The sequence below is a fragment of the Hemiscyllium ocellatum genome, chromosome 24 (assembly GCF_020745735.1).
Source record: "Hemiscyllium ocellatum isolate sHemOce1 chromosome 24, sHemOce1.pat.X.cur, whole genome shotgun sequence".
Lineage (NCBI taxonomy): Eukaryota > Metazoa > Chordata > Chondrichthyes > Orectolobiformes > Hemiscylliidae > Hemiscyllium > Hemiscyllium ocellatum.
In genome coordinates, this window is record NC_083424.1 from 24534715 (window position 1) to 24551749 (window position 17035).

The window sequence follows — 17035 nt, forward strand, 5'->3', positions numbered from 1 at the left end:
AATGAGATGATTATCCCTTTCTTATTTCTCAGTTCCACCCAAATAACTTCCCTCGATGTATTTCCGGGAATATCCTCCCTTAGCACAGCTGTAATGCTATCCCTTATCAAAAATGGCACTCCCCCTCCTCTCCTGCCTCCCTTTCTATCCTTCCTGCAGCATTTGTATCCTGGAGCATTCAGCTGCCGGTCCTGCCCATCCCTGAGCCATGTTTCCGTAATTGCTATGATATCCCAGTCCCATGTTCCTAACCATGCCCTGAGTTCATCTGCCTTCCCTGTTAGGCCCCTTGCATTGAAATAAATGCACTTTAATTTATTAGTCCTACCTTGTCCCTGCCTGCCTTGACTGTTTGACTCACTTCTGTTCTCAGCTGTACCTGTCTCAGATCAATCTCTTTCCTCACTATCTCCCTGGTTTCCCCCACCCCCAACCCCACCTTACCAGTTTAAATCCTCCCAAGCAGTTCTAGCAAATTTCTCTGCCAGTATATTAGTCCCCTTACAATTTGGGTGCAATCTGTCCTTGTACAGGTCACTTCTACCCCAAAAGATATTCCAATGATCCAAAAATGTGAATCCTTCTCCCATACATCAGCTCCTCAGCCATGCATTCATCTGCTCTATCCTTCTATTCCTGCCCTCACTAGCTCGTTGCACTGGGAGTAATCCAGATATTACTACCCTTGAGGACCTCCTTTTTAAAATTCTACCTAACTCTCTGTAATCTCCCTTCAGAGTCTCAACCTTTTCCCTTCCAATGTCCTTGGTTCCAATGTGGACAATGACCTCCTGCTGGTCCCTCTCCCCCGTGAGAACATTCTGTACCCTCTCTGAGACATCCTTGATCCTGACACCAGGGAAACAACACACCATTCTGTTTTTTCTCTGCTGGCCACAGAAACATCTGTCTGTACCTTGGACTACAAAATCCCCTAACACAATTGATCTCTTGGAAGCCAACATACCCCTCGTTGCATTAGAGCCAGTCTCAATATCAGAAACTTGGTTGTCTGTGCTATGTTCCCCTGAGAATCCATCACCCCCTACATTTTCCAAAACAGCATACCTGTTTGAAATGGGTATATCCACAAAAGACTCCTGCTCTAGCTGCCTACCTCTCTTACCCTTCCTGGAGTTAACCCATCTATGTGACTGTATCTGAGACTTTCCCCCATTTCTATAACTGCTATCCATCACATACTGTAGCTGTTAAAATTCCTCATCGCTTCTATTTGTCCCTCCAACTGATCCACTCGATCTGATAAGATTTGCATCCAACAGCATTTATGGCAGATGTAATCCGCAGTAACCCTTAAACCCTCTTTAAGCTCCCACATCTGACAAGAAGTACATGTCACTGCAAAGGCCATTTTTGCTCCTTCACAATCTACAGACCCAGAAAATAACACCGTCTTATTCCTCTACAAACACTGAACCAGGTTAAATTATAGCTATGGTTTATATTTTAAGTTTAATAAGAGACTTATCTCCAAAAACATATCATCAAGAAAGAATCCACTGCACCCATTACTTCAGCCTTTCTATTGGACAGACTTAAAACAACAATTAACTTATCTGATTCTGTGCTGTGAACTTCACCCAACAGTTCCTCCAAGATTAGTTGTGAATTTCACTGTTTGTTAATTTTCCCAGATGCATTCCGATGTCCAGCGATACATGAATTCAAACAGCAAAGGCGGTAACTGTGCAGGTTCTCTCTCCTCACCATGTGCTTCCTTTGTCTGCCCTTCTCCCTTTTAAACTGCTGTTGTTTTGACTTTTTTTTCCCAAAGTTCCAAAACAATGCAACAGCATATAAAACATTAATTGCTGTTCCTGGAATTTAAGAAATCACCTCCAGCACCTAAAATACCTCAAAAAAAGGAGCAGCTCTTACAGCCAGAAATTTTTCCCGTCCTCTATCTTGGATTACCCAGATCCTATCTCTGTGATTCTATGACTCTAAAGAGGGAGAAGATAAACATGGAGTGTAATCTTATAAGTAATATAAAGATGGACAGTAAGAGCTTCTTTAAATATATAAAAAGGAAGGGAGAAGCCAAAGTGAATATCTGGTGAAATAATAATGAGGAACCAGGAAATGGCGGAAGAAATGCTTTGCATCAGCCTTCACAATAAAGACATTAACAGCATTCCAAAATTATCAAATAATTCAGGGGGAAAAGGAGTTGAGAAAATAAATATAAGAACTACCATGAGAGAAAAAGTGCCAGGGAAGCTAATGGCACTAAAGACTGACAAGTCACCTGGAGGGATGCATCCTAGGATATTTGGAGGTATCTATGGATGCAGTGGATCTACAGGTTATCGACTTGAGAATCCTTGGATTCTGGAAAAATTCCAGGGGATTGGGAAACTACCAATATAACACCACTATTTAAAAATGGAAGGCAACACTAAACAAGAAGTTATAGGCCAGTTAGTTTAACATCTGTTCTTGGGAAATGTTAGTGGTTTTTGTAAATGGTATAATAGCAGAGCATCATGCGGAGAGGATGGGTTGGTTGGACTGGTATTCATTGGAATTTGTTTCCTTTTGTAGGACAATCTAGGACCAGAAGACATAATCTCAGAATGAGGGAGATTTACATTTAACGCAGGGATGAGAAAGAATTTCTTCACTCAGTGGGGAATGAATCTATGGAATTCTTTACCACAGAGAGCTGTTAAGGCTGGGTCATTACATGTACTTAAGGCCAAGTCAGAATTTTAATCAGTCAGGGAATCAAATGTTCTAGAGAAAGGCAGGAAAGTGGAATGGAGGATTGTTAGATCAGCCATTGAATGATGGAGCAGGCTTAACAGGCTGAATGGCCTACTTCTACTCCCATGTTTTCTGGTCTTTTTACAAGCAAACTGATAAGCAAAAGTCAAAGCTATAGAATTAAAAGGTGGTTCAAGTAAACTAGCAGGGTCGGTTATGTGCTTAGGGATTTGAGGAGAAACACACTGATAATGAGGTGGTTTTGATATTCCCTCACCAAAAGCAACTGTGTTTTTACAATAGTTGACTATTGAGTTAAAACATAATGGATTTTGATGGTTTCCTGGCTGAGATAGACATCTCACCAACATGTCCTTTGTGATAGTTTGGCTAAAATGTTCACTCAATGCAAAACGAGTGTCACATTCGAGGAGGTAACTGCTGGACAATTCTGGATGCAATTTACTTGCTAATTCTGTGCTTGAGAGCAGTCATTTTAAAGGAGCAAGAGTCTATTCTTATAAAGAAGAATTTAAACAAGACAATATAGGTTAAAAAAGTTAGAATATCTCTGTTTCTGATCTGTGGAGCTTATAGACAGATCCAACCTTTGTTAGCAGGGAGAAAGGAGCAGGGCATGAATCATTTAGTTAGGGAAACTCAAACATAGCAGGGCCATCTGAACATAGTGCCGAGTTCAAAGAGAGCTAATTTTTGGCTGTACCATACAGTAAAATCTGCAGCATAAAAGTGACAAAGTGTTTTAAAGTATACATAAATACTCATGAAGGGTTGTTCAGTCCGTTTATTTATCGTCATTTGAAGTTTCTTTTTGAAAAGCTGTCATGAGAGTCTGCTGGACTGCTTTGATTGACAAACCATCTGGTGTAGGTTAGAAAAAAAACCATAACCACCCACTCTACAGATCAACAGAGTTCTTTATTGTTCTTTCACAAGGTTGTTACTATGACATTATACATGCTTGGCTGAGTTTCAAAAGTTGCAGATTTGTCAGCAGGGAATGCCAAGTTCACATTTTGATTGACAGGTTAAAAGGTTATTTTAAAAAAGTCTTTGACGTGGCTCCTGAATTACTGTGTTTATTTTTATCACAGATTTTTAAAACTTTCAATGAGTTTCATCAAAGTAAGTGTTTTCACAACCAAGCAGGTTTTGAATGAGAAGTATATTAGATTGTTAGAAGTTTATTTTGTCGTCTCCACATGACTCATGAGGTCTGCTCATGGTGGAAATGGGTGAGTGATTATGGAGGTACCATGAGGGTATGTTGGGGGACTGAGAGTGGGGTAGGGTATGAGGGATGAAAACTAGATGCCTAACGACTTCAAAACGAGCAGTAATGAAATCCCTAGGAATCTAGGTGAGTATCTGTGGCTGCCTATGATCTGCTACCAGAGTTTGTGGAACTGACTTCACTCCATATCTCCCTTCCTCAAAGAAAATTTAGGCCTCACGGTACATTTTACACTAAGGCACGTCTGCCAAATTGAGAAATGTCTCGATTCGAACTGTAGGAGAAACTAAGCCCATATAAAGGTGAACCTGACAATAAGTGAAGAAGGGCTCATGCCCGAAACGTCGATTCTCCTGCTGCTTGTATGCTGCCTGACCAGCTGTGCTTTTCCAGCAACACATTTTCAGCTCTGATCTCCAGCATCTGCAGTCCTCATTTTCTTCAATAAGTATAGGTATTCATTCCACAGATTCACTGATTGCCTCTAAGAATAAGAACATTCATTAGCAGCTTCTCTGTAAAATGTTTTCTCTGCCTTTTTCCTTCATGGAAACATAACTGTAACTCCACATGCCCTCACTCCTGTTACTGTTGGGATCAGGAATGCATCTGTTTTCCAATGTTCCCAAATTATGCTGTCACCATTTTTCTTAATTCATTCACAGGATCAGGGCATCGCTGGCTAGCATTTATAGTCCAGCTTTAATTGCCCATGGGGCCAGCTAAATGTTGACCATGCTGCTATGGGTCTGGGGTCACATGTAGGCCAGACCAGGTTAGATTGGCAGTTTTCATCCATAAAGGAAAGTTAGTAGTCATATATGAATCCACAACATCATATGGCAACCTCTCAACTGGGATTTTAAGTGATGGTCGAAATTATCTCAGAGTAATTGGGTTAGAACTTTAAGGAATGTTGGCACTTAAAGTCAAACACATTGGGCGGCACGGTGGTTAGCATTGCTGCCTCACCGCACCAGAGACCTGGGTTCAATCCCCGCCTCAGGCGACTGACTGTGTGGAGTTTGCACTTTCTCCCCGTGTCTGCGTGGGTTTCCTCTGGGTGCTCCGGTTTCCTCCCACAGTCCAAAAATGTGCAGGATAGGTGAATTGGCCATGCTAAATTGCCCGTAATGGCAGGCTACATGTAGGGGAATGGTCTGGGTGGGTGGCGGGTTGGTGTGGACTTGTTGGGCCGAAGGGCCTGTTTCCACACTATAAGTAATCTAATCTAATTACAAAACAATTTATTTTGGTGATTGTATTGTTAAGCTCCTTTCCCATTTATGAGAGCCCATAATTCATCCACAGGAGGCTCTTGAATGTGGTGCACTGACAGTGTCCCTGGTTCTGGATCAGGAGGCCTGTGTTAGACAATAAGACATAGGAGCAGAGATTAGGCCATTCACACCATCAAGCCTGCTCCACCATTCAATCATGGCTGCTAAGTCACTCAACCCCATTCTCCCACTTTCTCCCCATAACCTTTGAACCCTTGGATACTCACAAACCTATCTATCTCAGTTTTAAATATACTCAATAAGCTGACCACCACAGCCCTCTGTGGCAGTGAATTCCATAGATGCACCCACTCTCTGGTTAAAGAAGTTTCTCCTTATCTCCATTCTAAAAGGTGTTCCCTTTACTGTCAGGCTGTGCCCTCAGGTCCTAGTCTATCCTAACAATAGAAACATCTTCCCAACATCTACTCTGTCCAAGCCATTCAGTATTCTGTATGCTTCAATTAGATTACCCCTCATCCTTCTAAAATCTATCAAGTTTAGACTCAAAGTTCTCAAACGTTCCAAATGAAACGTTAAGCTTTTCATTCCTGGGACCATTCTCATGAACCTCCTCTGAAAATGCTCCAAGGCCAGTACATCCTTCCAGAGATATGGGACCCAAAATTGCTCACAATACTCCACATGTGGCCTCACAAGTGCCTTATAGAGCCTCAGGCGTACATCCTGCTTTTATATTCAAGTCCTCTCAAAATAAATGCTATCATTGTATTTGCCTTCCTGATTACTGACTCAACCTGCAGGTTTACCTTGAGAGAATCCTGGACTAGAACTGCCAAGACTCTTTGCACTTCAAACTTCTGAATTTTGTCCCATTAGAAAATAGTCCATGCCTCTATTCTTCCTACCAACATGCATGACCTTACACTTTCCCACATTTTACTTGATCTGCCACTTCCTTGCCCACTTTCCTAACCAGTCCAAATCCTTCTGAAGCTTCCCCGCCTCCTCAGTGCTACCTGTCCCTTTATCTATCTTTGTATCATCTGCAATCTTAGCCAGAATGTCTCCAGTTCCTTCATCTAGATCACTAATGTATAAAGTGAAACGTTGTGGTCCCAACACTGAGCCTTGCGGAACACCATGTGTCATTGGCTGCCATTCTGAGAAAGACCCTTTTATGTCCACTCTCTGCTTTTTGCCAAACAGCCAGGCTTCTAACCATGCTAGCACCTTGCCACTGACACCATGGGCCCTTATCTTACTCAGTAGCCTCCTGTGGCACATTGTCAAAGGCCTTGTTGAAGTCCAGATAAACAACATCCATTGGCTCTCCTTGGTCGAACCTGTTCGTTTCTTCCTGAAAGCATTCTAGAATATTTGTCAAGGGACCTCCCCTTGATAAAACCATGCTGACTTTGCCCTATTTTACCATATACATACAAGTAATCAGAAATCTCATCCTTTACAATGGATTCCAGGATCTTACCCACAACCGAGGCTAGGTTAATCGGTCTGTAATTTTCTGTCTTTTGCCTTACTCCATTTTTAAACAGGGGTATCACATTAGCAATTTTCCAGTCCTCTGGAACCCTCCCTGATTCCAGCGATTCCTAAAAGATCACCACCCAGGCCTCCACTATCCTTTCAGCTGTCTCCCTTAGACCTCTGGGATGAATTCCATCTGGTTCAGATGATTTATCCACCTTCAGGCCATTCAGTTTTTCTTGCACCTTCTCCTCGGTAATGGCTCTGCCCTCTAACTCTCTTTAATGTTTGGGATATTACTTGTGTCTTCCACCATGAAGACAGATGCGGAGTAATTATTCAGTTACTTTTATTTCCTTGTTCCCCACTCCTATCTCTCCAACATCATTTTCTAGCAGCCCTATGTCCACTTTTGCCTCTTTTTTGCCCTTTATTTATCAAAAGAAACTCTTACAGTCTTCCTTTATATTACCAGCTAGCTTATCCTCATATTTAATCTTCTCCCTCCTTATTTCTTTTTTTGTTGGTCTTTGTAATCTTCCCAATCTTCTGGTGTCCCACTGCTCTTCACCACGTTATATGCTTTCTCTTTTGCTTTTATGCTATCCTTGACTTCCCCAGTCATCCATAGTTGCCTCATCCTCCCTGTACCATGCTTATTTTCCCTCAGGATGAATCTCTGCTGTGTCTCCTCAATAACGTCCAGAAACTCCTGTTTTTCCTGCTTGGCTCTTCTCCCAGTCAATCCTACCCATCTCGTCCCTCATGCCTCTGTAGTTGCCTTTATTCAGCTGCAATACCATTACCTCCGATTCTACCTTCTCCCTCTCAAATTGCAGAGTAAATTCAATCATATTATGATCACTGCCTCCGAAGGGTTCCTTCACCTTAATCTCTTTTATCAGGTCTACCTGTTCCTTAGTGTGCTCCACCACAAACTGCTCCAAAAAGCTTGTAGACATTCCACAAATTCCTTTTCTTGCAATCCACTACCAACTGGATTTTCCCAGTCCACCTGCATATTGAAACCGCCATGATCATTGTAACCTTGCCTTTCTTACACATCTTTTCTATCTCCTGATGTATCTTGCACCCCAGCTCCTGACCACTGTTTGGAGGCCTATACATAACTCTAACTTTGTGGTTCCTCAATTCTACCACACCAATTCTACATCATCTGACCTTACTTTGTTTCTTACTATTGATTTAATTTCATTTCTTACTAATAAAGCATCCCCACCCCCTCTGCTCACCTGCCTATTTTTTTCAATAGGATGCATATCCTTGAATATTTAAGCCCCACCTGCTCCAGAGGTGTATGGAACATCTCTGAACAGGTTGATCAGAAAATATCTGCATATTCTTCGATGGGTAAACAAAAGTTAAACAAACTTTGCAGGTCTAATCTTCCAGGAATAAAGACTGTCAGAGGCTTCTTTATTGTTTTTTGTTATAAGTACTGTCTTTCTCTTTTAATTACTGAATCAACTTGTTCCATTCTGATTCTTATCTCTGACTACATAGAGATAATCTAATGTGTCTCAGCAAAACTTAATGAGAACACCTTGAAAATCACTGCTAACTTATTCTTGTTTAAGTGCATTCACTCAAACCCTTAAAGTTGGTTAAACAAAAGGCTTTTATTTACTTCCACTCATTAATTTAAACAGAAATGCTAATTAAAAGACAAAGCAGTGAACACCACCTTACCTTCACATTTTGTTTCAATTAGCAAACAAAACATGTATAGCTCAGAGATACTCACAATCTTGGAGAAAGGTAGGGAATTCAAATATGAAGAGAAACTAGTCTATTCTGCAAAGAGAAATACCTGCAGCTCAATGGGAACTTTTCAGAGCTGCACTATCCTTTTTTTTAGAAGAAAATGCTTTTTTAAAACACAATGAACAAGATTTTAATTTTACTTGAAATCGACGTGTTAACAAATGAACTTTTAAGTAAGTAAGTTATGTTTAGTGCCAAAAAAAGATGCATAAATCCCAAATTTCTGAACCACATGATCTGCTGTCATGAAATAATGTCAAGAGTGGAACCTCTGCCAGCCCAATCAGCTGGTCCCTCATTCTCCTCCACCTCAGACTCCCAGGACTGGAAAACTGAAATGTTGCAGGGTAGTCCATAGGTCCACAGGATCATGGAAAGATTATGGCAGAGAAAGAAATGATTTGCCTTCTTATGTTTATGTCAATTGAAAAAGAGTTGCCACATCTACACCCACCTTCCAACTTGGTCAGTGGTCTTGTGAGTTACGGCACCTTGAGAGCATGTGCAAGAGCTTTGATATATGTGAAGAGGGTGGCTGGCTCAAACACCCTCTCAAGCAGTGAGTTCCAGACCTTACTGTCCTCTAAGTGAAAAGGTTCTCTCTGTTCCTTGCACCAATTACTTTGAATCTTTATCCCCTGGTTGTTAGACTCTGTGCTAATGGAGATAGAGTCATAGAAGCTCTAGGGTGTTGAAGCAGGCCTATCAGTTCATCAAGTCCTCACCAACCCTCTGGAGAGCATCCCACCCAGACCCATCTCTACCCAACCCTATCCCCTACATTTCCCATAGCTAATCTACTGAACCTACACATCCCTGGACACTATGGGCAATTTAACATGGACAACATTCCAACCAGTACATCGCTAGACTGTGGGAGGAAACTGGAACATCAGAGTAAGCTCACACAGACATGAGGAGAACATGCAAATTCCATGCCTAGAGTGGACTATTCTAGATTCCTCAATTTTCATATGCTGAAATTAATCCCCCTCTGTATAACCAACAACACTACCTACATACTTGGAGGGATTGGGGGGGTTTGGGACCTAGTAAATTCATCAGAGGAATTGCAGGGGATTGCAGGACGTACTGGATTTAAAGCTCGACTACTCTTAAAGCACATCGGCAGACAGTAATTTGAAACTGTAAATGAGAAAGAAACAAGAGAGCTGGAACGTTCCTGGTGAGTGATGTAATATTATTCCAGCAGAAATTAGATGTGGATTAACTGAACGGTAGTGGGCATCAAGAGACCAAGCAATGTAACAGCCAGGGCTATGTGGAAAGAAGTGGCAAGGGTATTAAGTGGCAACTTGCTAAGCTGCAGGAACTTCTCAAAGGCTTAATGTTTAATGAGCTCTCAAACTATGTAAGATTACATTAATTTATTGCTCATTAATTTCTGAAAGTAAATCTATATTTAGAATCATAGCACGCCTGCCGTGCAGTAGCAGGCCATTCAACCCATCGGATCCATACAGACCCTCTGTAGAGCATTCCATTCAGGCACAGCCCCTACCCCTGTATTTCCTATGGCCTGCACATCTTTTGACACTTTGAGTAATTTAGCACAGCCAATCCACCTAACCTGCACATCCTGTGTGAGGAAACCGGAGCACCCAGAGGAAACCCATGCAGACATGGAGAGAACGTGCAAACTCCACACAGACAATCACCCTCAGGCTTGAATCGAACCTGGGTCCCTGGCTCTGTGAGGCAGCAGTGCTAACCACTGAGCTACCGTGCCACCACGAAGTGCTTTTGTAAATCTAAGGCTTTGCACTATATGGTCTGTGGTTGTACTTTAACACATAAAAGATTTAGTTTTGCAACATATGTTGTTGCCACTTCTATAGGATTTCCAGAAGTGAAGGGTTGAATAGTTTCTCTACGGTTATGAAATTCAATAGTCCACGACTAGTAATAGCAAGCATCCTCTTGCTATCCAGGAAACATCATTCCCAAGAACAGCAGGCAGCACGAAGAGGCAAAGCACATCTTGAAAACGAGATGTGGTGAAAAATAAGTTGCCTAGTTGTTGACAGTCTGCATCAACAGATGGTCAAAAATTCAAGTGGTTTTTAGTTTTGAGGCTCAGAGAAATCTTTTACAGGAATCTACAGGAAAGCAAAGTAGGAAACCTGTAAACTCAGGCAGGATCTTCAGCTCTGATGTGGGCATGCACTGTAGTGGGCAGTATTTCCCAGGTGGTCTGCAGTCTCCCAGAGATCACAGAGACAAGGCCAACATCCTGGAGGTGACCTCTGGGTGGCAGGTAGGTTTTCTGATGGTTACCAGCAACCCAGGCAGATACTCACACACATAGCAGATAGTGAAAATATATATTTATAAATCTGGAAGCTTATTCTCACTGATGTCTCACCCGTACCCCGCTATGTGTCCTCTTTTTCATTCTTTCCCTCTCACAATGTCTCAAAGCATTTCCAGCTCCCACAGCTGGGATGGTATGAGCCTTGCTCCAAAGTGAAGGCCATGGACCTTGGGGGTTTTGGTCAGGTGACCTCAAGGAGATGGGCATTTGTTGGTTGAGGGCCCAGATGTGCTGAGTGGGTCCTGCCCAAGGCTGAAGCTAGTAGGTAGGGTGGAGACAGATGGTCAGCCACTCTGGACTGTCCCTGAGAGGAGGCTTTCTGAGAGGTCTGTAGGTGGCTCCTCCTTCTCCAAATGGGTGCCTACTAGCACCACCACTCCCTCTTCCCGTGAGGATGGGGCACAATGGCTAGAATGACAGAAACTAAGACTGCTAGACGTTCCACTCTAGGAAAGCCACCAATCTGTCATAGAGGCAGCTAGAAACTTGCATGCCTCAGGCAGCAGCGTCCCATCAGTGTTGCTGCAGTCTTGCAGCCTTCGCTGTGCCTGACATGAGCTCCTCTTCTACCCGAGACTGAACAGGAGCCTGGTCTCCAACAGTTTTCTGAGTGCCAGTGATCTGGGAGTTTTCTCCCTTGGCAGCTGTGGAGACGTGGCAGTGAAATGCTCACCAACAGGAGTTACTGACTGATACAGAGAAAATACCCAGGGAGGTGTCAGTGCCTGAGCCGGGGGAGGGTGCAGGAGGCATTGTTGCCAGTGCTTTGTTCAAAGCATCTGTGCTCTCTTTGTTAGAAACTGAGTCAGAGGAGTCATATTCCACTTAAATTATGAACCCTCTGTGCACAGGTACTGCTTGGTCTGCTGAGAATATGTTGACAGGCTTGCTAATGAGCTGCTGCATAAACTGTAAATTAAAAATGGTAATGTTGGACTCAGCAAGATGGTGGCGATTCAGTAGAACTGCCGTGGACGGCTCTGCCAAACAGCCAAGGCAAATTGGCGCTTTTTACTATCCCTGGCCAACTTATATGGAGGAATTGTTAATTTAAAAACACGAAGAACACATATTCATTGACAATTTGGAGTGGGAAGGGTGCCAAAAGGAAAAGGAGCGATCAAACAACAGCAGGGAAGACACACCCTGCAGCACCAGGCACGCCAGAGGTCGCATAGCGGCCTCTCCCGAACTCCAAGGGAGCATGACGGGCTCACAGGAATTGGCGGTGGCGATGGTGAGGCTTTCCTCAAAGGTTGAGGCTGTGATCGAGGAGATCTATGCCCAGGTCCAACCCATCGCATCCATGCTGCAGAAGCATGAACAGAAGCTCCAGGGCCCCGGGGAGCAGATGGAGGAAGTGGAAGGTAGAACCACGGCCTCAGAAGCAGTGATTAAGTCCTTCAAAAGACCGATCCAGGTGCTGGAGCAGTAAGTGTGGGCTTCGCAAGATCAGGTTGATGACCTCAAAAATCGAGGTTGGAGGGACGAATCTTCAGATTGTCGGGCTCCTGGAGGATGAAGAAGGTGGGTGGTCAGTCAGCTTCTTTGAAAACTAGCTGCTTCAGTTCCTGGGCTATCAAATTGAATCTGGCCAGCTGCAGATTGTAAGGGTCTATTGGGTGGTGGTGTGCAGCGCCCCTGCCCAGTCCTAGTGCACTTCCTCACATACAGCAGGGACAAGCAAAGAGTGATAGAAGCCTCCAGATTACTGAGGAAAGATCCACAGGCACTGATGCACAATGTGTCAAAAATCATGTTTTTCCAGGATTTCTCGGCTGCTGTAATTCGAAAGAGGAAGTCCTTCAATGAAGTTAATAAGAGGCTGAGGAACCTGGGCATCGAGTACTTAATGAGGTACCCTGCAATACTCCATTTCAGCCACGAGGACTCAGTTTATACGCTTGACTCAGCGGATAAAGCCAAGAGTTTTGTAGATACTTTTAAACAGACTGACTGAGTTCAAGTATATGGTTAATGTTCATCCTCTCTGACTTCATTCCCTGTGTTTCCCCTTTTATTTTCTCTTTCCCTAATAATATTTTTTCAAAAACTGAAATATCTTGGAATATGATGTTCCTATTATATTTTTATAACTGGATTTATCATGGGAAATTTTGTAGGTGCCCTTTGTTGTTTTCCCTTTTATTTTGTTCTTTTCCTTTCAATCACAAGGAGGGGTGACATGGAGCCGGGATGGAGGGTGTGCTTATCCTGACTTTATCTTCTTTTGTTGACTTAAGTATAATCTTCTAGTTTATTTACTTTTTTTTGCCTAAGGCTGGGGCACAGTCTGGGCCTGAAAGAGCTGTGCAGGAGGGAATGGGTAAGGTGAGTGCCCCCTCTGGGCAGGGGAGAGAGTCTTCCGTTCAAGGTTTTATAGTTGGTTTTCTTTGTAGTTTTTTGGTAGTAATAGTTGTTTGTAGTTATGATAGAGTAGTTTTTGTATGCACAATTCTGCTACTCTATGAGTCTCCATTTACTTATGCTCAGCGCATTGCAAGCAGGGTTCTCCCTCCCGGGGGTTCAAGGATGTCTTAAAGGGGGTATGGCGAAGTGTCTTATTAAATGGTGTACTTGGAACATCAAGGGAAGCCATTCACCTGTTGAAAGGAAAAAAAGTGCTTTCTAGCCTTAAGAGGGAAAGGGTTGTGAGAAACCTATCTTTGACGATAGGGAACACCTGAAGTTACAAGAGGGGGCTTATGATTGGGTATTGTTTTCATCCTTTACTACTAAAAGTAGGGGAGTGGCTGTATTTGTCCAGAAAAATCTTCCATTCGCAATATCAGAGCAGGTGAACAATGAGCTGGGACGGTTAGTGATACCTAAGGCCATAATACATGGGAAGGAATATGGCATTTTGTCTCCTGTGCTCTGGCGCATCCCCTTAAGATTTTGATTAGTGCCTTTTCTAAGTTGAGTGCCTTTGGAAAATGACACATTATTATGGGGGGAATTTCAATTGCTTTTTGAATCTGACAGTGGACAGGATACCTAGTGGGTCCCCAACTATCTCTTTGCAGGTCAAGCAGGTGACTGACTCATGTGAGGAGTTGGGGTTGGTGGATATTTGGAGATATCTGCACCCTACCAGCAGGCACTTCATCTTTTTTTCAAATCCACATAAATGTCACACGAGAATTGATCTTTTTTTGGCTCCCACGACCCTTCTGGATTCAATTATGGCTTGTAAAATTGGGAACATAGCTATCTCTGATCACGTGGTGGTACATTTGGAGGTTAAGGCCAAGAGTGAGGGGTTAGGTTTGCGGCACTGGCGTCTGGATCCTTTTCTCCTTAAAAATTCCAAATTTGTGGTATATTTTTCGAGGAAGTTTCAGGAGTTTTTGACAATCAACTCAGGCAAGGCTCGTAGTCTGTCTATGCTATGGGAGACACTAAGATCTTTGCTAGGGGATTAGCTATTTCCTATTTGGCTAGCCGGAAACAACAGAACAGGGAACGGCAGCATCTATTTGAGACGTGGCTGAAAGCCACTGAGGCAGCACGTTTTGAGAGGCCTTCATTGACCAAACTACATTAGATCACAGTCCTTCAGGCTGCTTTGGATTCAATACTTACACAAACCACAAAGAAGGAAACTTGCTTTTGCTAAGCAAAGGCTGTTCGAGTATGGGGATAGGCCAGGGAAGTAATTAGTGTATCTAATGAGGAAAAAACGTGCTCCCCAATTCATTACTGCAGTTAGAGACAGCGCGAGGGTCCTTACATACGATGCCAAAAGGATTAATGAGGCGTTTTGGACTTTTTACTCTAAATTGTAACGGTCTGGAGGTTAAAAGGATTGTACGGCCAATCTGGAAGTCTTTTTTAAGAGCCTGGACCTCCGGGGGTAATCCTAGAACAGGCCTCTCTGCTTAACGCCTCCTTGACAGTTCAGGAAATACATGAGGCATTGAGGCAACTTCAGAGTGGGAAATTGCCTGGCCCTGATGGTCTCCCAGGTGAGTTTTACAAGGTGTTTATAGGGATTCTGTCAGGGCTGATGCTGGAAATGTACAATCACTCCTATATGTATGAATGCCTACCACCATCTTTGAGAGAAGCTAATATTTCCCTCATTCTTAAGAAGGGGAAGGTTCCTGAGGTTTGTGCCTCATACAGGACCATCTCTCTATTAAATTCAGATTTTAAGATTCTGTCTAAGATTTTGGCACTGAATTTGGAGAAGGTGTTGCCCTATATTGTTAAAGAGGACCAGATAGGCTTTATAAGGGGCTGTAGGTCTTCCAATAATATTAGAAGGTTGTTGAATATGATCCAAGCATGTCAGCAATGTTGGATCCAAGGGTTGCTGATTTCCTTAGATGCAGAGAAAGCATTTGACCAGGTGGAATGGCTGAATCTCTTTTATGTCTTACAGCGGTTTGGGTTGGGTGGGGTCTTTGCTAGGTGGGTGGAGGTTTTATATTGCTACCCTCTGGCCACGGTCATCACCATCGGGGTGAAGTCTGGGAACTTTAGGATTGGCAGGGTGGGATTGGCTGCCTCCTCTCACTGTTTTTGTTTACATTGATGATAGAGCCGCTGGCAGAGACCATTCATCAAAACATCCACATAACCGATCTGGAAGTGGGATCGAGGGTACACAAGCTAATATACTGCGTGCAGATATGTCCTTCTGTTTCTTTCGGACCCGATGACCTGTGTACCACATTTGATACAATGTATTAATTCATTTGGGGCTATTTCAGGATACAAAATCAACTTTGCAAAGCCAGAGGCTATGTCTTTGGGAAACCTCAAGAAAGTGCCAGAGGTTGAAGACAGCCCTAGGTTCCCCTTTAAATGGTCATGGGTGGGGTTCTGATACCTAGGCATTTTTATTACCCCATTTGATTGGTTATTTCAGACTAATTTTGCTCACTTGCTCGACAGCGTTAGGCGGGAACTCCAGAGATGCGAAACTCTTCCAATTTTGTGGATGGGCCGATTAGCCCTTATTAAGATGAATGTCCACCCTCGTTTGCTTTATTCCATGTGTATGCTCCCTATAATATTTCCCAGGTCAACGTTGCAGAAACTTATGGGTTGGTTTAGTTCCTTTGTCTGGCATCATCAAACTTACTAAATTGCAGGTGCCTCAAGGATGGGGAGGGGTTGATTTCCCAGGCATCAAGAGAAATCAGTTGAGTAGGTAATGATCCAGGCTCAATATCACTGGTTTTATGGCCTCCCAGGCAAAGTGCCCTCTTATTAACCTGTTTTTCATGGATGAGGTCAGTTATGGACCACTGCCGGAACCCCATTGTTATTATTACAGTCAAGGCATGGAGGGCAATATGTCAGAGTGAGGGTTGCTTATCCAAGACTTTGCCACTCACTCCCATAGTATGCCAGGGTTTCAACAAGGGATGATGGACTCAGGGTTCAAACATTTGAAAGCGAGAGGAGTATCCAGTTTGGGAGACTTGTTTGGGGTGGGGGGGGGGGGGGTTATGATGCAACTGACCCACAAATACGGGCTGCCCAGCAGAGGTCTTTTCCATTTTTTTCAGGTTAAGGATTTCATCCAGAAGCAGACTACCCTTCTCACTAAGGAGAGGTTGTTGCTAATGTGCCACAAGTACCCTTTCGGTTAGTGCCCTCTATCGCCTGCTGGGTGGTTGAGTCTGGCAGGATAGTAACTGATTGTGTGAGGTTTGGGAGCAAGTGCTAGGAGTGAAGATTTCTTCTGAAGCATGGGAGAACATATGGGAGAATGCGCGAAAAATCTTAATCTGTCATGGGACATGTGCTATGAAGCTAAAGTTCTGCACAGGGTTCATTTGACAACGGACCATCTGTGAAGTTTAAAAAAGGGGCATCTTCAGTGTGTCCCAAATGTAAAATAAGCATAGGTACTCTTACCCATTGCTTCTGAACATGCCACAGGCTCTGTGTTTATTGGAGCGCTGTGGCGGGAGTTAGGGAGGGTATTGAGGACTGAAGTGAAAGTAGACCCGATATCTCTTCTCTTAGGTCTACCGAATTTACCATCTTTAGATGGGCATGGGAAAAAAACTATTTAATATTCTTGCATACTGTGCATGGAAGAAAATTCTGATGAACTGGGTGTCTGACAAACCGCTGGGCTTGCTGGGATGGTGGAAATTAATTATGGAGCACATCCCCTTGGATTTTATTTTAACAAATATGGTGCACCACACAACAGATCTTTTTTTGTAAGACATGGCAGCC

General features: G+C 43.3%; 1 protein-coding gene across 4 annotated transcripts in view; it reads right to left on the minus strand.

The window, feature by feature from the left end:
* The window catches only part of emid1 (EMI domain containing 1), a 350684-nt gene that overhangs the window by 116259 nt on the left and 217390 nt on the right, over positions 1-17035 (minus strand). The gene's annotated exons all lie outside the window — the stretch shown is intronic.